A 22,188-nucleotide genomic window follows, 5' to 3' on the forward strand; every position below is an offset into this window, starting at 1 on the left:
TTCACATTACTAAATTATAGATTACTAGTGCGAAGATCAATTTTAAAATATAACTTGAAAGATTATTAATGCAAATGTAAACACTTTTTATTTAAAAGCTTGTGTTGACTGGCTTGTCTTCAATTTTTTAAAAGCCTTCCTACAGAAAAAAAAAAAATGAGAGTAAAAATCCATTTACAACTTCTGGATAATAAATCCAGGGCTACCAAGTTGTCTTGAAGTTCAAAAAAAAAAAAAAAAAAAGATAAACTATCTTTTAAAACAAAATTTACCATCTTACCTTAAGAAATAAAGGAGAAAAAAAACACTAAAACAAGTGTTTAAGGGCATGATGCTTGTGTTTTGCACTGAACACTCAGCTATGTATGTTTCCACAACAAAGTTCAAAGGTGGCAGTTAGCAGGAGGGTTAAAGGAGAGGTTTCATGTCAGGGCTTTGTGCAAAGACAGACTGCATATTCGGTCAAGGCAGTGAGAAAACAACCCGGGCCCTCTGAGGTCAGCATTATTCAGCACTGTGGGCCTCGTTCCAAGAGGCCCCCCCACACACCGGATGCCCGGGGGGCCCCTGCCTGGGCATCCTCCCCCTCAGCTAGGTGCAAGGGATGTGGTTCCCAAGGCCAATTACCACCCGGCCCGCGGGCTCTTCCGCGCACAGCGGCCGGCCCGGCTGTCAAGAGAGCCACTGCACAACCAGGGTGCCCCGGAGAGCCTGAGCCCTGCGCCCCCAGAGGCCCTGGAGCAGCGGGCGCTGCGGAGGCGAAACTAGGTCTCGGCCGACCGCCAGGAGCAGCGAGCCCCACTTTCTCCGGGCAGGAAGGGGGAGGCCCAGAGCATTTCCTGTTGTGCAGCCGAAACCAGCGGAGACGTCATTGCATTCAGACTCCCTCGGGTGTCAGCGGCCCGGGCCAAAGTTCAGCCGCGGGCAGGGCAGGCGGCGCGCGGCCAGGGCCAGGGCTCCCCTCGGCCGGCCGCACGCCCTCCCCGCGCCCGGCTCCGAGACCGCGGGCGCGGCCACCTGAGGCCGCACCGGGCCGCCGGGCGGGAGCGCCGCGCGCGCTCCCCGCAGCTCCCCGTGGCCGCAGCCTCCACCCGCTCCTCTCCCAAGTGAGGAAAAGCCTGCGTTTCCTAGTGCCCGGAGGAAGCACTTTCCCTGCGCAAGTTTCTACGCGGAATTTTCAATGTGGTTTCCAAAGGATGACTCGATTTCCACTAGGATTATTTTTAAATCATCAAAAGTAAAAAAACACTTAAGAGATGCTCTTGCAATTGTTTTCCCCTTGCTTTCCCCTTGCTTTTCCACCGTGGATTCCTCAAGTCGTTGTCTGAGGGAAGAGGGAAGAGAACATTTCTATCCCGCCCAGCTCCAGTGGTCAAAGAAAGTGAGAAAACCCCCTTAGACGTTTCTAAAAGCATATTCCAGGCATGTTCTATATGTTTTCATTATTAAAACACCCGTTGCGTGACATAAACATTTCTTTCGTTTATTAAAACCTGAATTAATCTTATCTCAACAAACAGAATCTCCTAAAACTATTGTACTTGTCCACTTTAATAGCAACAAAATATTTGGCTAGAATGTTTAAAATAGAAGTTGCCCATTTTTTTTATTCTTTTAAATATTCTTTTTAGTTGTAGAAGGACACAATACTTTACTTTGTTTACTTATTTTTATGTGGTGTTGAGGATTGAACCCAGTGCCTCACCCATAGGAGGCAAGTGCTCTACTGCTGAGCCACAACTCCAGCCCCACCCTATTTATATTTTTTAGAAGTTCCTTTATTCTAAATTTCCAGCCTTCCATTTACTTTTTAACCCCAAACCAGATTATAACTCTGTGTAGGTCTACAGAATCAATGAATTATGGTTAATAGGAATTAGAAATAAAACCATAAGGTATTGGGTAATCATTATGAAATTAAAAAGTTAAATAGCTTCATTTCAGTTTGCTGAAGAGAGAGGTGGTTAGAAAGTATAGATTCTCATAGTAAACCAGTGTTACTCATGTTATGTTGCTCTAACATCTCTAACATTTGAACTAAGCAACATTTCACAACAGGACATGACTTAAAAGTTAGGGCTTTATGTAATGTAAGCTATGTACTTGGGGTGATCAAGATGTGTCCTTAAGGTTCTTGGATGATAAGCAAATGTACTACTCTGGTGCAAGACTTCTAAGGTGGGGAGGCTGAAAGCATACCGGAATCATTCTTTATCTCTTCCACTCAATTTGCTATGAACCTAAAACTGCTCTAAAAAAACAAAGAATTTTAAAAATTGGGTAAGTATAACAAAACATAAAATGTACACTGATTGCAACCTAAAAATTCACAATAAATGTTCAGAATGTAAGAATTAGTACAGAAATCATCATCTTGACACTTCCATGAAGTTCATTACCCAGGTCTACTCCTTGATAAAGAAGCTTTATTTTTAAAAGGTTACTGCATTTTTTTATGTTAAAAGTACATAAAAGACTTAACAACTTAATAAATGTTAACTGTCCTATCCAGTCACTTACTACCTAAGGCAATTATATTAAAGGTAACCTGAGCTGCCTTGAAAGTGATTCAAAACCAATGAGTACTTAATCTGTTCTTATTTCCTAAATATCTGAATAACACAAATAAATACTGTATAACAGAATAATATTTTAAATCTACTTAATATATGAAAGCTTTCCGTTTACTTCACACATATTTCTGTCCTTATTTTGTGAAGAAATCAGCTCAGAGAACTCATTACATTTAGTTCAAAACCAGCAGCATTGTGAAGACCTGAGCTGAGCTCCCTTTGATCTTACTGGAAAATAATAATAATAATCCCAAATCCTTGCCATTCCTAAACTCTACTCTCAACTAAACCACTCCTTTACTACCGTAGCCAGTGCCTGCCTGTGAGTCCTGGGAAAGGCCTAAGGAAGAATCCATCCAACTAAATTATTTACTTAGCTTGGGTACAGTACCTTTTAAGTAAGATCTATCAACCTGTCAAAGGACTTGAGGATGAAAGTGACTCAGATGTGTCCAGTCCTAGGAAATACTGTAAGGTGGCTTTTCTATCTCCTGAGTGATCCCACACCAACTTTTATTCATGTCTTTTTTTCTATCGTACCATTCTTTTACCTATTCCATGTACACAGCAATTCTTGTACTTTTCATTAGAGTTCACTTTTAGTTACTCCTTCAAATCATCTGTCAATGGTGTATAATTAACACACCATTGCAAGTGACTGCCCAAATACTGTCCAAGCTCAATGAAGATTTTACTCAAAGTTCATGCTCTCTGGTTTATATTTAATTGCCAATGGCGATACTTGAAAGATCAAAAGGAATAGCTAAAAATTATCCTATTTTATGATCCTCATTACAGGCCAAATGAAATCAGTACCACCATAAGTTTAGTATAGACTGAAGATATAAAGACCAGTATGATAACAATAAAATAAATCAACTTGTGAATAACTACATAATTGAAAATCCGAGCCAGAATACTAAACTCTTGAGTTCTTCATTTTCCTGGTGTTATTTTCAAATGCATCTCTATTACATCATGAAAAAGAACAAATAAACTGTTAGGATAAAAGGATGTTCTCCAGAATAACATAGTTTACACTTTCTCTTTAGAAACCACAGGGGAAACAATTTAAATGCTCCAATTTGGGGGTTTAAAGTACATCGTAAGAGTGCTTATAATGTACAATTCCAACCTAATAAGATATATTAGCATTTAATTTAATTAAAAGAATTGAGACTTGAAGTTTCCCAAGTTAATACTTTGAAACTCATTATTTAGTTCAGGCTTGGTTTCATTTCAATGTGTAGTTTGAAAATGAGAGTAACAGCTAATTGTTACTGTGCCATTCGGGTCTGAGATCCTAGGACTTTAAGAGTCTCTCCGTTTTCTTAAACATTGACAAGTCTTTGAAATGACCAGACGGTGACATGCTGACTTGGTTCTTAAGCTGGCCTCCTCTCTAAAAACATTCAGAAAAGAATACTGAATTCTTCCTCTCCTCTCACAATATCCAAATTGAGTAATATTCTTCTCCAATAAGCAAGGGACATTCACCAATCATTTGTTGTTTTTCCAAAAACCTGGATCCCAAGAAATGCAATGATAATGCCATCAGAAATCTTTCTTTCTGAGGTCCCCATCCTATTCTATAATTATGGTACAATGGCCTTGTTCCAGAGTCAGTATTTTCCCAAACCAAAGCCTAAGAGCTGAAGCACAGACAAAGGAAGAAAGCTCAATGAATGAGCAGACAGGTACAGGAATGAAGAGAAAAGTGCATTACATGCAAACACATATGAGAACACACATGTACAATTACCCTTTCATTAAAAACTTACTTTTGTACATACTTCACAGTCTAATTCCATTAAGGCCCCTATTGTAGTTCAGTATTTCCAAAACCAATGGCTTATTTCTTACACAAACTACCCCAAAACTATAACCTTCTCTTTATTAAGTGGCCTTCAGCATAAATTACAAGTGCCTTGATCCTTCAGGACTGGATAACTGAACAAAGTACAGGCCCTGTAATTAAGTCCCAAGACCACCAAGTAGTTCAAGAACGGTTCATTTCTTCTCAGAAATAATAAGATGAGGTATAATCACCTGGGACCTGCCTTTCAGGCTCTAGGTAAAGTCGACATAATCTTCAGATATGTTTGAAGTACTCCAATGTTTAACAGCACATCTCCTTTTCAGTCTCCATCTATACTGAACACTTCAGAACAGGCCCTCATTATAGGCCATTAATAAAATGGCCTCATATAGGCCCTCAATAAAATTTAAATAGTACTAAGTTCCCAAATGGCCTATAACGATGCATGTCTTTGAAACATCCGTGTTCTCATATGCATTAAAGTAAAAGTGAAAATGAACCAACTGCATAAATTGATTTTTGGTTTTTGTTTTGTTTTTACAACACAGTATCTTTCATTCTCTCGTAGTCCCTCACAAAATCCTGGGTACTTCCCAAAGATTAAAAGTGTGACTAAAGCTAAATTTAAAAATATGATAATTCTCTTTACAATTAAAAGAAGAGTTCCAAAAATCAAAGTACCTACTCAGGAAATGATAACCTTTGTTTTAGTAACCTGCAAGCATCCAATCTCAGTTTGTGCATACAAATTTTATAGGTTCACTTGTTCTATGACACATGTGCCCGCTTAAATATGACCTCCCTTACTATTCATTATGTAGATTAATAAGCCATCTGTGCAGGCAAATTAAAGCAGAAGAGTTTTCTCATAAATACTAAAAGCAATAAAGATCTCAAATAAGAATACTCTTCAAAGTTCTTATTAAGATGCAACAAGACTCTACTGTATGTGGTACTATACAGATGATATTCTTACAAGTGATGTCCATGCATGGAAGTATTTCCCAACATTCTATGTTCACATTTTAATTAACAGAAAACTACTAATTGAAGAAAAGGATAATTTATTGTGATAGTCACTTATATGGTCAAAAAATAGGAATTAGAAAATGTAGGTGGCACAGGTATTAATATGACAATATGTCCATTACTTTACCTTTAAAGTTATTATCTTTTGAGATTTTTCAGTTCCTAAGACAAAGATGGTATATATAATAATATGCTAATGTAAAGCCAACATGTCTTATGTGGGATGCTATTTTTCAATACAATTGAATTTTCTGCATATAAATTTTAACACATTTTATTTTACCTGTTTGTTTCATTTCATTATTAAAGAATGGCCAAACTCAGTGATCATATTCTCAGCGCAGTATAGTACATCTGATCATTTTAGGTACAAACTCTTTAAACTGGAATGCAAGCTCCTAGAAAATGTGTCACATGTTTCTAACTTTCTCACCAGCATCCACTTAACATGCATTTTATGCTGAACCCAAATCAGACACACCTCTGAAAAACACCGTTGTACATTCTCTGGCACCGGTGTATTTGTACACTTTGCCTGTGAAAATCAAGGCCTCCCATGAAGCATCCCCTTTTGCCAAGAAACCTCTATCTCCTCAGCCAGGGGTGATTTTGAACTCTTTTAATGCTTCTTAAATGTCTCTCTTATGGTTTCACTTGTCTATTTTAAAAATAGTTTTCCTTCCTTAATTCTTTCTTCAACATTGGAGACCATAAAGGTTTTGATGAGAATAGGGAAACACTCTGCTTTGTATTTTATATTCTATTTATAATTGCATTACATTGCATATTCCCATATATCTTACATGTACCAGAATCTCAATTATACATGTTAAAATCATACTGTATTATACTATTATACATTCTAATGCTGTTCTAGTTATACTGTCTACAAAGTCTCAGCCAACACCATTAGGCACTTACTGTAAAATATTTCTAAACCAGTTGGTAACAGGATTCTTCTCAAGAGTAACTGAGTAAATGAGCAATTTATTTTTTGAGGACTCATAAAAATCAATAGCCTGGAGTAAATTTCAGACATGAACAACCTGATCCCTGAAATTAATAAAAATGAAAATGAAAATGACATCCAATGAGATCTAGCAGAGAGAACTGGGAATATTTAGCCAGGAAAAAATAATAGGTAAGGTGAACATGATTACTCTCTTTAAATAACCATAGGACTGTCATGCAGCACAAGGATTATTCAACTTGTTTTGGAGCTGTTGAGGACTAAACTGCTCATAAACACAAGTGCCCGATAAGGGAATAGGCCTTCCTAAGAAAGAGCAGTCCTGGGTGATTTGTCCCTAGTGATTTCTCACGTAGCTGGAGATTAAATGTCTCCAATGGTTTTATCTAATCCTAGGATTCCATACAAGATTTCATATTACCACCAGTTGAAAAAATCTATATCAGCACATTAGATCTTGTACCTAAGACATTAATTGCATAATTCAAATTACACTTTAAGAGATGCAATACGTAAGTATTATTGCAGTATTACAAACCGAATCACAGTGAATAGAAGTAAAAATTCTCAGGAAATTCTCAGGAGATCCTGATGATGTCAAGGCCTAACTCAACTAGGAAGAGGTATCAGGGAAAGTTATACTGAATACAGGAAGCCATCTGCAGATCCCAAAGGACCCCAGGATCCTGTGCCTTCATCCAAACCTCATTCTCTGCCTCAGTTTTTTAGGGCTATTTACATGTCTAATATAAATGAGAACAGTAGCTTGATTCACACAACTATGTGGCATTTTGTAAAAATTTCTTATGAAATTTAAATCAAAACTAGCTGACTCAAAGGAGATGATAAATGGTAGACACACTGTGAGGCACTGTCTGCTCTTGTGGCTGTAAGAAGCCTTCCTGTAATCACAGCAGGTTTTGAAGCCACAGAAAATCTGTTATTAATTTCAAACTGTCTTCCCTTTGCTTCCCATTGCTCTTATCCTTTGTCACCCATAAGAATATAAGAGAATACAAGAGAAAGCCAGTGGCAGCACACACCTTTAATCCCAGAGGCTCGGGAGGTGAGACAGGAGGATCCCAAGTTCAAAGCCGGTCTCAGCAAAAGTGAGATGCTAAGCAACTCAGTGAGACCCTGTCTCTAAATAAAATACAAAATAGGGCTGGGGATGTGGCTCAGTGGTCAAGTGCCCCTGAATTCAAATCCTCAGTACCAAAGCAAAAAAAAAAAAAAAAAAAAAAAAAAGAATGTAAGAAAGATAAATGATCAGCATAATTTCTTCATAACACAAATTCAAGAATTATTTGCTAAGATGGATATAAAAAAAAACTTTTCCAAATCAACTATTACTACCCAATGTGACCATTTTCAGGCATGATTATGTTGAACATTAGCAAATTCTCATCAAACATAGCCAGAAATCAACTGATGATTAAACAAATTTGGAGTTTGTCCATTGGCAAATCTAATCTCCACACTTAGCATCCAATTATTTGCTATACTCAATACTGTCAGGTTGATTTATTTTAAAAGTCCATTTAGAATATTCTCAGCCACTTGGCCATTTTAAAGATTTACTTTATTAAAATTGGGCACCAAGTTTATCTCCAATATAACTGAGGTCATCTGAACAAGTAAACAGATTACACATCTGAAAACAAATGTCTTTAGATTCCTTTTTTTTTATTCCTTTTGCTTGAATATAACATAACTAGCTCAATACTGTATTACACACATGCATTAATGACCCACAAAAAAATTCAAACACATCAGGAGATACACAAGCTGCAAAGCAGCTGACCATTATCTTTCTACAAACAATTGCATATGCCTGTAATAAAGTACATCAATAGCAATCAATTATCTCAAGAATACTTTACCAACCCTTGCATAAATATATCCCTGCATATCAGATTTTTTTTCAACAACTTAAGTATTCTCAAAACTTAGTGTTATTTTACACACTAAAAATAGCCACTCCAATTCTCTTGTTACCCTGTTCTGTTCCCAGGAGGTAGGGCAGTGCTACAAGCAATGCTTCACTTTTACAGATGAAGAAACAATGAAATATAACAGGTACAGTCGCTTGGCCTGAATCATTTCGAAAATCAATAATGAGGCAAGCTGTCAACTAGTAGGGTCAGGGTTTAAAGTGGGTTCTGGTGACCTCTGTGGCACAAGTGTATGGGCTTTAATGAGCACATCATCTCAAGAGCAGAACAGATATCCGAAATCCTCGTTTTATCCAAAAAGTCTGTATTTCTCCCAACATAAATTTTGACACATGGCTACTGACAAGAAAATAAATTGAGTGTTTATAACTTAGATTTTCCCCTTGCTTAGTGGAATTGAGACTATTCCAAATGAAAGCATCAGGAAAAGAAAGAAAAATAAAGTTTGATCATTGTTCCATGGGTAATTAGAAGCTGAACTCCCCATGACCTATATCCACAGAGTGTTGGACCAGCCATCCAGATTGTCCCATGGGGCGCTGCCGAGTAGCCAAGACAGGATTTCACCACCAGCTTTCGTGACAGTACAGTTTCACCCCCAGCCTACGCTCCTCCATTTTTTGCCTTCATGACACAGGAGTTAAGTGGAGGAAAGGAATATACTCTTTTATATGCTGAATTTATTCAAGGCCTCCCCACACCCAAGAGCAATGGCCACCTTCACACAACCTTCCTTCTCAGAGTATCCCAACCAAAAATATGGCCAAGGAAAACTTCCTATATATAAGAATCCAGTTCAATTATAAACTTGCCTATCGGACTTTCAAATTCCTTAAGATGGTTCCATCTGTTCATTTGCTGTAAAACAGGCGGGAAGTTGAGGGCCCAAGGAGTCTCTGACCATAGCTGGTAGAGGGGTTTGTGACAGCTGGGTGTGCAGGGGAGAAGGCTGTTTTCTGGAGGACTTTTTATAAAGTTGAAAATGGCTAGAGGCACTTAAGGGTGAGCAGACTGATGGACCTTGGCCACTGAGGCAAAGACTAGCCAAGACGTTAGCCCACTGAGGATTTCCTTCATTTGGCTCTGAGGACACCCCATCTGTCTTAAGAATGATGACTTTAAACATTTACCAAGTATCCAAATGTGCTCACTGCCTGTCATGCACCGTGTTCAGCACACATTAATGTAAGTACAAGCATCCTAATCCACTAGAAATGTTATAATAAAAATTAGCGGTAAATAAAGTAATGAAAAATTCATTTAAAGAGGATTAAAAAATTCCAAACATAATCTGAGGTAACCTCCTCACTTTCAACAAGCTTATAAGTGCATTTTATAATAAAATGTGTCATTTGTTAATCTTTTTTTTTTTCTCCTTGTCCATGCAAGGACTTGATCTACAGGTATAAAGGACCATACAGCTGAACCATAAAAAAAAAAAAAAAACCTTTAATCCCAGCACAATAACCCAAACCTATAATCCCAGCTACTCAGGAAGCCAAAGCAGGAAGATCACAAGTTTGAGGCTAGCCTCATAAACTTAGCAAGGCCCTGTTCTCAAAATTTTAAAAGGCTGTGGATATATTTCAATGGCAGAATACTTGCCTAGCAGGTGTGAGTCAGTACCCAAAAAAAAAAAAAAAAAAAAAAAACCTAAAAAGAATAGTGCTATAATATTTAGTCATGTAAAAAATAGTACCTCCTTAAAAACTACCTTACTATGAAATAATAGTGTGTTTGTGCATACACATATATGAAATAGATTATTTCAGTAGTGATTCAGTAAGTCTTATGGTGTTTCTTCAACCATCATTTGGGTTAAGAGAGACACAGTACAAAAGCAGAGATTCCTGAAAACACTTAAAAAGTAGTATGGTGACTAGATTTTCCTGAATTAGTCTACTAGACTGTAAACTCCATGAGGGCAACAGGTTTTCTTTTATTATTTTGTCCACTAACAAATCCCCATTGTCTAAAAGAGCACCTTTCCCAAACTATCAGTATTTATTCATTAGGAAATATTTTTAAAGTCTGCAGTCCTGCAAGCAATAGACTCTTTAAGTGGGTCCAAGGGCCCCATGGGTGAACACTGGTTATCTGGCTTTTAAGATTTATACAGTTCAAGTTGGGTAATTCAGGCCCTAGACCTAAATGAGACCAAAACCTCTGGAACCAGCGGATTTAGTTCACATCATCAGTATAGCACAGTAGCTGAGCTAAAAGAGAAATATCCAAGATTGCAATCAGCAATCCCATTTGTTAACAACTGTCAAAAACCAAGTTCGTTGTGACATTGTTTTTAAACCACTTCAATCAAGAGTTTGATGGACCATTTGAAAATGTTTAAGTAATATCTTACTGTCACAACACTTGAAGTTCTTCTGGTCTAATCTCTTCTTAATAATAATCCAACTACCAGGTATTAAGCATTCACTATGTGCTCACTGAGATCCGTACACACATTCTCGTAAAAAGTTCACAAGATTTGTCATCATTTTGTAATCCCTGGGATGTTAAGTGACTTTTCTACATTCCTCCTGACTGATAGTGGAGCTGGAATTCCATTGTTCCAGCTTCCAATCCAGGCTCTTCACACCTAGGCTAAATATTTGGTTCACTGTAGAGTGATTAAAAATGATCGGCATTTTTGTTGTTGTTAATTTTTGAAATAATTGCGTTATGTAAATAGTTGCTTATATTGCATGAAATGGCTTCAAAGCCCCATGTTCAAATCCTGCTCTACTGATGACCATCAGAGCATCCCTGCAAAAATCAGTTCACCATTCAGAATCTCAGTTTCCTTAGGTGCAAACATAAAGATAATAAAACCACATCTTCTCAGTAAGGCAGTGGCATTAAGAGAACTAATGCTTGTGAGAGTGTCTGCCATGGAGCCTGGCACAGGGCAAGTGCTCTTTAAACCTCAATTCCTTACCATCTAATGGATTTGCTAAATTGGCACTGGGCTGATTTTTTTTAAGTGTTTCGTTCATCCTGGTAATACCATAATTATAGAATAAAATGACATTGAATTCTCTATAACTACAAAGTAGAATTTATAAACTGATAGAATATGAGTTGGAAGAGGCTCTAGAAGCCATCTGTTCCAGTCTCTTCCATTTCCAAATGAGGTCCAGGGAGCTTGAAAGTCTTGCTTCCAAGTTCTCACAGAAAGTTCACTGCAAAGACACGATTAGACCTTATGTCCTTCCCACCCCCATTCCCACAATATCCCCCAGCTTTTGCCTCAAGTTACACAGGCATGGCAACACATGTAATTTTCAGACAATTAAGCAGTATAAAATAACCTCAATTTAATTGCATCCAATTAACAAGCCAAATTAGCGTTTCATATGTACACTATTAAACTAGTTGTCTGGCTTCCAAAAGAAATAAAGTGCTGTTTCAAATGAATCTAGCATTTTAGTGAACAAAGCTAGTTACAATTTAAATTATCTTTCCTATAATCATCTTTATATAGAATTAGACATAATCTCCACTATGAGAGAAATACTTTCAGCAACTATCTAGATAAGAATTAAGGCTGTATTTTAATCATCAAAATCTTCTCTCAATGAACACGATTTTTTTTCTAAGATTTGTGTATGCTTGTGTGAGCCCATGCATGCCTATACACAGATGCACGTTTACGGATCCCTGAACAAATATAAATGAGGGTGTGTCTATGTTCACCTAAGGCCTACTTGAAAAGTCCCACCTTTTTGCTGGGCTTCTGGAATCAAGTGAATCTGCCACAGTGCAAATAAGAGCTTCATGATCTGCTTTCTTTTCAGAGAAAACGAAACCACCAAATAAATCTTTGCCAAAAAAAGTAGTGCATGTCAAATACACTGTTCTCCACTATCTGTCCATTGTCCTGATTTAGATGCAACTGGGAATCGATTAAAACATGGTATTCTAATTAACCACTGAATGAATCACCTATCAATTCCTCATGTATTTACACCTAAAAGTATTAATACCCTGTAACTTTAAATATAAACATTTTCATAAGTTGGCGTTTGATGGTCCACTTTCACCTGTAAGTATTTATAAATATTTTCAGGATTAAATAATTACATAGTCAAAGTGCTGTCCTTTACTTCAAATGTTATTCAAACCTGCCATACATATTTGGCAGTGTTTAAAAAATATTTTAATCACTTTATTTATTGCATTATAAGGTGCTTAAAACACATCCATTAACAAGAGAAAACTATTCACATTGTCATGCAACAAAGTAAACTTCCATTCCTTTCCATAGCAATCTGACCACCTCTTTACCAACAATATATCCACCTCCTATACCCCTTTTAATCTGTCCAAACACACACTTCACAGTATTACTTCTTTGCCCCAAATCACTGAGTGAAACCCAGCTTTCTCAGCAGAGCTCTAAGGCTCCCCAGAATTGGAGACCAGTACTCCTCCCCTCCTTGGCGCTGCCCCTATACCTCATCACTGCAGCTCAGTGCATCCTGAGCCCCTCTCTTCTCTTTGCTTAATGCAGTTTTACTCAACCTTCAAGGTTTCCAATCAAAAATCGCTTTCTCCTATAAGGCCCCTCTAAACTTTCCAGCTGAAAAAGGAAGGAAAAAGGAGGCAGGGAGGGAGGGAAGGAAGGAGGAAGAAAGGGAAGGAAGGAAAGAAAGAGCCAGCTTCCATTTATGCTGCGTTCTCATTTGTAAGTTGTAAGCCCTGTATCTTCTCTTGCAGTCACTCTTGACTACCGAGCCCAAGCTTAGAGCCACTACATAGCAATGACCCTGCCACTTAAATTTTCTAATTTTATTATTATATAAAGTACAAGACAGAAAATGAATTAATAAAATGATACAGTTGACAAAGGAAAAGAATATTATTACCACAATCCTTTTTTTCTACTCTTTCATATCATGTGATTTCATCTTACACTGACCCCTAATCATAAGGAAAGTAAAAATTCAAATCTAAATTTCTCCAAACACCTTGATATTTGCAACCATATAAAAATAATCTGGAGAACTGAATGTTTCACTCTTTTACTAGTTGTTTAGAAACATATAGATCCAGCTCATGTGGGGCTCCAAAGATTAATCGGTTCCTTCACACAGCGACCTTGTAAAGACTTCTCAATTGGTAGTTATTCATTAATTGAATCAATGATGCTGGCCAATTCAGTTTGCTGGAACCCCAAATAAGTATTTTTTTTAATTTAAATTACTTTTTCTTCTTTTAAAAAGCCTTTCAGTAGGGCTGGGGTTGTAGCTCAGTGGTAGTATGCTTGCCCAGCATGTTTGAGGTACTAGGTTCAATCCTCAGCACCACATAAAAATAAATAAATAAAATAAAGGCATGGTGTCCATGTACAACTAAAAAAAATCTTTAAAACATATTTAAAAATAAAAAGCCCTTCAGTAGATGAATGAATAAAGAAAATGTGGTATACATACACAAAAGAATATTACTCAGCATCAAAGGATAGTAAAATCATGGCATTTGCAGGTAAATGGATGGAGTTGGAGAATATTATACTAAGTGAAGTAAGCCAATCCCAAAAAACCAAATGTCAAAAGTCCTCTCTTATATGAGGATGCTGATCCATAATGGGGGCGAGGGGGAGGGCATGGGAGGACTGAGCGAACTTTAGATAGGGCAAAGGTGAGAAAGGGAAAGGGAGGAGGCCTAGGGGTAGGAAAGATGGTGGGATGAAATGACATCTTTACTCTAAGCACATGTATGAAGATACAAATGATGTGACTTTACTTTGTGTACATCCAGAGACATGAAAAATTGTGTTCTATATGTGTAATATGAATTGAAATGCATTCTGCTATTATATATAACAAATTAGAATGAATGAATGAATGAATGAATGAATGAATAAGAAAAGTACATACATATCTCTGCAAATACTAATAGCTAACCTGTGGGTAAGTCCATCAAACTAAAGTCAGCTCACACAGCAACATTAAAAATGTCCCAGGGCAGGGCTGGGTTTGTGGCTCAGAGGTGGAGTGCTTGCCTAGCATGGATGAGGCCCTGGGTTCAATCCTCAGCATCACATAAAAATAAATAAAATAAAGGTATTGTGTTCAACTACAACTAAAAAATAAATATTTAAAAAAATGTCCCGGGGGCAGTGGCAATTGATGTGGAGGCAGTGTGCAGACTCGTGTTATACATAAGCAACTTCTAGACCCCACTCTCCAAAATTCCCTCTGCAAAAATCAAGCTGTAACATGGCCAGAAATAGGGACAACATATGTCTTGATTTGCCAAGAGCAACCCGTTTATGCCAAGCTACATAATCATTTGTATGGTCAACCTGCTTTCAAGGCCCTTCCCACATGTTCTAGCCTTATCTGGCATTACCTCTCTGGTTATCTGCCCTCCCGTCCCACTGGCTTGCTTTCAACTCCTGGAAACACTGTGCATTCCCCCACCTTAAGGTATTTGCATTATTCCCTTGTACAATGCTCTCCCTCTCTCTACCCACTTTTTTCTACTTGACTCTTCACTCCCAGACAGGAGTTATATATAGTTCTTTGTGTTTCTTCCATAGCACTTAAAACATATATTGTACATATATTGGTTCATCGTGTGATTAATATCTGTCAGCTTCATGAGATTATAAGCTCCTTTTCTGATTTGAGTCATCCTTCTACCCTTGGTGCCTAGCACAAGGCCTTACCTATAGAAAATACTTCCTGAATGACTAGATGAACAAATTGTATTGACCAACGATAATGGGACACCTGTCATCATATTATGAAAAGAAGACTGAGGGGCTGGGGTTGTGGCTCAGTGGTGGCACACTCATCTGGCATGTACAAGGCACTGGGTTTGATCCTCAGAACCACGTAAAACTAAATAAATAAATAAACAAACAAACAAATAAATGTTGTTAAAAAAAAAAAAGAGGACTGAGATTATAGGAGTGACAAGTCAAAGACATGGACCCTGACTAATTCCAGATCCTACACTGAACCATTCTGTGACCCAGAAGTGGTAAGACAGATCCCACCTGCTTTCTGGCCAGAATCACTCTCAGAAACATGAATAGCATTTTCATCTCTTCTCTTCAAAGCACTTTCTTCAAATAGGTCTAAATAGTTGAACCCCAAATTTTAAGATAGGAAATCTACAGTTAGGAACAATTATACAATACGCCATATGTTATAATAGATAATAGCATGAATGATGGATCACAGGAGTGTTAAGATTGGAACATCTTTGCCAGAATAACAGTGACCCACATGGCAGGCAGCTCTGGTGTTATTCCAGAATAGTCATGTAGAGGTTATAGGCCTATGTCAATCCAATGCTGGTGTCCATGGTTCATCTCAAACACACCACAGATTGCACACAGCAAGAAAAACATAGTATTCTTTTAAAAAATATATATGTATATATATGTATATATTTTTAAAAGGATAATATGTGTGTGTATATATATATGTATGTGTGTGTATATATATATATATATATATATATATATATATATATATATATAAGCTGTAGTTGGACACGATACCTTCATTTTATTTATTTATTTATTTATTTTAGAGAGAGAGAATGAGAATTTTAATATTTATTTTTTAGTTCTCGGCGGACACAACATCTTTGTTGGTATGTGGTGCTGACGATCGAACCCGGGCCGCATGCATGCCAGGCAAGTGTGCTACTGCTTGAGCCACATCCCCAGCCCCATTTTATTTATTTATTTTTATGTGGTGCTGAGAATTGAACACAGCTCCTCACACATGCTAGGTGGGCGCTCTACTACAGAGCCACAGCCACAGCCCCACAGTATCCTTTTTTACACTATGATTTCCAAGTTGTGTCACAACAATAAAGTACTAAAATATTTTCCCAAATTTCTTAAAGCTATCTCCTAGCTTACAAATATTGATTTTTAACTTTTTTGTGTTGTCATAAATAGCATATATGAAACAAAAATTTTGATTATGATCAAATATCAGGAACAAATAGAAAATAATATTACTTCTCATAAAGTTTCCCTCAAATATGTACAACCTTAATTTCATGAAGCCCTCCCATTTTCCTTCAATCCTCTGTATTCACCTACAACTTCACAGTACAGCCACCACTTGAAATATTAACAAAGTTTTACACAGTATTAATGAAGACTTTGCCTATGTACAGGTTAAAGCCAAACCAAATACTCTGGGTGGTGTAAAGTTTCTCAAGAAATCTTAAGTCCACTAAGTTGAGTTAGCAAATTTCCTCTGCTCCCTTTTATAATATAACTCTAAAAGTTGCCAAAGGTTTAGCCGAAACATGAACTCATGACAAATTCACCTATAATATCATACACTAGAAGCATATCATTGAAATTTTAAACTGTGAACCATTTCTCCACCTACAGGACTAATGTATAGACCAAGGGAGTCCTGCTGATACTATTACTACATTGTGAAAACTGCTCCTTTTTAATCAACAGATTGGCAGCCTGTTTGGTCCACAGCTATGAATCTGGTTGATCTAAGCCACTTTTCCCTTGTTATAATATTTATCATACAGGGTATTCAATAATTTCACGCCGTAGTGAATTAAACTTTTGCCCCTGCCAAACAATATTATCTATAGGTCTTTAAAATTGCTTTTGCTGTGTTGAAAACTTTTAAATGAACTTCAGCAAATCATTGGTGCTGCTTCAAAAGTCTAAAACCAACAAAAAAGAGTATTTGCTGTTTTTGTTGCTGCTGAAATTGGCTCTGCTTTTTAAAAACTGGCCATTTTAAAATAAGATTCTTAATTTTAAATTGAGTCAGCATAAAAGATTCAACCTGGTATTCTGAATAGTGTCAAAGTGCCAAAAACTCAAGCAGACACATGCACCATTATTCCCCAGGGAACGCCTGCATGTATGCTGTCCTGTTTTGTTTTCATAGTAACAAGGACATTTGTAAACACATCTCATGCAAAAGGACACTGATCAATCAAAAGATTCTGATGGTTAATCTTGCAATATAGTCAAACAGCATTTTTTCCTTATGTGCTAGCTCACACATAGTAAGTTTTTCACATTCCATGTTCCATAGAAATATAGAAATGTTTAGTCTACTTTAATAGTATTTTACCAAACAGTCCACAAGGATCTAACAGTTTAAAAAACATCAGCTAAATTTTAAATTTGTAATATCATTAACACACCACTCCCAAAATTGTCTCCAAATCAATCTTATATCAACTTAATCTTAAATACCTTTATATAAATATAAGCATTCTCTAATAGTGTCACAAAATACAATCACTGTAACAGAAATATAGATGCCAAAATGTATATTCTGTTTTATACCTGACCTATATTGAAAGCAAGCAACTATCTCAATTTTCAAAAGATTCACCATTGTAATATAATGTTTTTCTGAATATAAGAAATAAACTGCATATTTCAAAACTAGTGGTCAAAAGGGATTATGACACTCCAATCACACTGTCATTAAGTGGATATTGATAAATCCCTTTCAGCTCAAAATAAAAATGTATAGTTGTAATCTGGTATCATGACTCTTCAGGATTCCATGGAAATTTTCTCTTAGCATTGAAAATGATATCCACTTTACTCACATGAAGGACATTTCTGTTTTGATAAATTATATGGACTAGCTCCTAAAAACCAAACCTAATCTACTATTATAAAGTCCATTTGTTTAAGATTTTACTGTGGCATTCTTGTAAGACGTAATAACAGACATTCACAAATTGTACCATGTATATATCTGCATATATATATATGCAAATATTTAAAATAACTTGCTTGGCTCAAGGACAAATATCACCAAATATTACACAAGGAAATGTTTCTAATAAAGTTAAATGGCCTTTTTCAAGGAGGACAGATCATTGTAAATTTAATTAAAATGAATCTTATTAATATTTCAAGTAAATTCTGGGCTTGATTATTCACTGCAAAAGAAGCAACTGTATTGAAGAGAAAAATCAATAGCCCTTGACTAGGACTCTGAGGATGCCAGAAAAACACAGTCCTCCTGTAAATTATTGAAGTCCAGCCATGGGGGTGGAAGAAGAGCACCAATATTTTTTTTTAAGATAAATTGAGTTATTTTTAAAATGGCAGAAAAGGAAGGAGAAAATCAGTTCAAATTTTCCATTATAATGAAAGTACCGGAAACAAGCCTACGTTCGTTTTAGGCCTAAATAACTGTGCAGAGAATAAGGGTTTTGCAATGTCAGTTGCACACACAGCTTCCTGTGTGAATTCTAAGCCATTACAGGTGTCCTAAGGCTTCTGGTGAAACCTATTATCAGGAGATTCCTCCAGTCTCCTCCAATCCGTCCCTGCTGCCCCCCGCCCAAACGCACATTATTGCAGTTCTCCTCCTAGCATCTTATTAAGGACCCTTTCTCTTCTGTGAAGCTAGGAGGTTAAAGCGCCCACTTCCCCCTGGCGAAGAAGCATGTAAAAAAGCTTTCCCATTAGAGAGGACTAGTTCATGCAGTCCTTTTTAGTTAGATGCTTTGAGTCTGAGTGAGGAGCCACTGGAAGAAACCTCCTTTCCTTCTGCCTTTTTTTCCCCACTGTGAGCCACGTCCCTGAAGGACAACACCCAGGAACACTTTCCGACCTTCTGTCCCCCTCACAATTTGGGCTTGGAGGGTTGGGGTCGCATTTTCTCGCGTCCTCTGCTGCACTGGATGTGTTATGTAAGAGGGACAAGACGCAGGAGGCACATGCGTATAAAGCGCACGGATCTGTGATAACAGCTGGGGTGTCAGAGATGATCTGGAGTCCCCCCCCCCCAGTACGACAGACAACACACACACACAACAGCACACACACACACGCATACACACACTCGCACACACAGCGCAGTGTTTTCCTGTCTCACCCCTACCAGGACCAGCACACAGAATGGAAAGGCAAGGGGTGGGGGTGAAGGGAGGTGACAGTGGAGAAGCAGCAGCAGCACATCTGCTTTGATAGCAACCGGCAGAGCCGCCGCGGCAGAGAGCCCCTCGTTAACCCCCTTCCTGTGGCTGCACCACGTCATGGAACATTCCCGGAACGGGCCAACGTTCCACCCACTTCAGGGAACAGACATAAAGGCGCAGACCCAGCTCCCCACAGTGCATAGCCCAAACACACATGTCCCTTCCCGGTCCCCGGCCAGACGCACAGACAAACACGCATGCAAACCGCCCCCACCCGTCTCCGCGCGCCCGGGTCCAGCCGGCGGCGGCTGGAGCCACTCTGCGGCCGGTGCACCAGCAAGGCGAGGGCGCCTCCGCCTGAACCTTCCATCGAGACAGTCCCCTCCTTCCTCGCTTCCTTCCTTCCTTCTCTCTTTCCTTCCTTGCTCGGGAGGAGAAAGGAGACACAGAAATGCCCACAGCCAGAGTCTTCCCCACGCTCGCTCGGCCGCAGGCCGGCGGCCCGGCCCTTGCGCCGCCAGCCCGCCCGCCCGCGCCGCCCCCGACCCGCGCAGCGCGCCCCGGCCCCCTCCCCCGCTACCTGACAACGGGCCGCCGGCGGCCGCGGCAGCCGCAGCGGTGGCCGGGCGGTGCGCGCCGGTGCACGTCCCTCATTAGTAACCAGGCACATTCCTGCCTCCAGCGCTCCCGCGCGGCCCCCTCCCCCCAGGACATTACGCAAAGCAGCCTGCCCTCATCTGCATAGATCCTCGGCCAGGGTATTCCCCGCATTTCCCAACGCGCCGGACCCCCCTCCCGAGGTCTCTCCCATCCCCGCCCCCTCCGACCCTCACCCTTCGGAAGCCGGGAAGGGGCCGGGGGCGCGCGCCGAAGAGGGGGCGCCGGAGTTCCGCGGCGGCGATTTCAGTATAAAGTGAAACGAGCTTCTAACGCTGAAGGAGACAGGAAAAACACAGCGCCGAGGCCACTTACCGAGCCAAGGAGGGACCTAGATTCCCGCCGCTCTGCTCTCTGCCAGTAGCGGGTCCGCCCTCCACGCACCCGGGGCTGCACCCAGCACCCCAGAGTCGAGGCGTGGAGGGAAAATGTTAACCAGCCAGGAGACCCTCCAAGTTACTGCGGGCTCCGAGGAGCTTCAACGTCCAAGACACAACTTGGCAAATACTTGTGCCACAGTCACTGAAGATGTTTTTGCGGAGACCCTCCTCCGCCGCCGGGGAGAGAGAGCGCTCAGCGGCGCCCCGCTCTCCTGCTCTCCACCCCCTCACCTCCAGCCCGCCTCCCGCCGGCCGCCCGCCTCCGGGCCGCGAGCCCCTCGGGCGGCTGTCAGCTCCCGGCTGCCGCTGGGTGACAGGGGCCAGAGGAGGGTGCGACACGGCGACCGAGCCCGAGCCAGCGAGGGGGATCCTCGCAGCCGCGGTGGCCGCTCACCTGGAAAGTCACCGCTGAGAAGGAGGAAGAGGAGGGAGAGGAGGAGGGGAGGAAACCCCCCTGGTGCCCTTGTTCTCGCTGCCGCGGCGGCCGCTCCTCGCCAAGGCTGAGCGTGTCTGGTGGGGGGTGTCTGGTAGCATTTCCTTAAGGACAGAGGGAGGGCGGGCGCGGAGGGAGGGAAGAGATCCCGTCCGCCAGCCCAGGCTCCTCTTGCCTATATTTATTTTTCTGACACTATACAAAGATCCGCCCGGGGCAGGGGCCGCCAGGCTGGGGCAGGAGCCGCGGGGCTCGGGCCGCAGTTGTCCGCGTGCGGGAGCCGCAGCGGCCGCCTCCCCTCCCGGGCAGTGGACGCACCGGGTTATTCCTGGCAGCGCCTCCCCGAACAGAAGTTACTAGGAGGAGTGCGCGGCGAGGGCGGGCGGGGGAGAGGCGGGGGGAGGGAGGAAGAGGGAGAGACTCAGCCAGCGACGTCATCGGATCCCCCAGCGCGTCCCCGGGAGGGAGGCTGAACCAGAAAAACCAGTCTGGAGCCGGCGACCTGAGAGGGATGTGCGGCGCGCTGGGCGAGCGGGAGGGAGGCGGCCGGGAGGTCAGGCTACTGCCACTTGGCGCGGGAAGCTCGCCGCTGCGCTCCCGCTCGTTGGGAGCGGGGAACTCCCCGGAGAGCGGGTCTCTGCACGTCTTGCAAAAACACTTGGGCGCTGAGAAGCCTGAGAATTTCCTTTAAGAATGTGGAAACCTCCTTCGTTCCCACCCCTTCCCATCTACCCCATTTCACATATACGCGTTCCCTGCTTTCCTAGCAAACAGAATTATATAATTAGTATTGTCCTTAGATTTTTGTCCAGGTACCCCTGATCCTTTGCCTCTCCCATGCTCTACTATTTTATCGGTCAAGAGAAACAAAATGAAACTATAACTCCTGGCTCTGTTTCTGGAGCTTTGCAAAGTGTTTCACTAGCATTTTCCGTGTCCCCGAGGAAACGCGAACTTTTCATGCGCTCGAAATCCCCCTCAATTGCTTTCCCTGGGATCACTCCCCTGGGTGCCCTGGGCGCACCCAGCTAGGGGAACGCGACCCGCCCATGTTGGGATGTTCAAATAGGTTTGGGCTGTAGCACCCGGAGCAGCTGCAGGTTTCCTGGTGGGCGGCTCTGGGACCTAGGGCTGGGGGCGAACTGCTACCACCAGCCGCGCTCTTCCCTTTCCTCGGAAAAGACCCGAGTGAAATCACACCCAGTCCTGGGAAAGCGGTGCGTGCGGGGGAAGGGAATCCCAAGCGAGGAGGGGGACCCGGGGTTCTGGCTTCCTCCCCCACCCAGAGACACCCGGGGGACACCGGGGTTCCCTTGGGCCGTTACCCTCCCTGTGGACTCCCGTGCACCCGCTAGGGAGGTTCCCAGGAGGCCGCTGTACCCCAAAGCGATTAGCGGCTGCTGGGCTGAGCGGGCGGCCGGAGTGCCTCCTCTAAGTGGTCTCCGAGTCTGGCGGGGACCACGCGGCGCC

The 22,188-nt window shown here is 41.0% G+C and overlaps 1 protein-coding gene across 27 annotated transcripts in view; it reads right to left on the minus strand.

The window, feature by feature from the left end:
• Positions 1 to 21,526, minus strand: part of HIVEP2 (HIVEP zinc finger 2) — a 184,461-nt gene extending 162,935 nt beyond the window's left edge. For 11 of the 27 annotated variants that reach the window (XM_081294863.1, XM_081294855.1, XM_081294844.1 and 8 more), the window contains exon 1: positions 20,680 to 21,526. The gene's annotated coding sequence lies outside the window, so the exon portion shown is untranslated. Of the gene's footprint in view, positions 1 to 19,522; positions 19,542 to 19,828; positions 19,934 to 20,220 lie in introns of those variants that run through there. The other 16 variants (XM_081294861.1, XM_081294854.1, XM_081294866.1 and 13 more) reach the window with 4 other exon arrangements.
• Between the last annotated feature and the right edge of the window lie 662 nt (positions 21,527 to 22,188).

This window comes from Spermophilus citellus (genome assembly GCF_964194105.1).
Source record: "Spermophilus citellus genome assembly, chromosome: 5".
Lineage (NCBI taxonomy): Eukaryota > Metazoa > Chordata > Mammalia > Rodentia > Sciuridae > Spermophilus > Spermophilus citellus.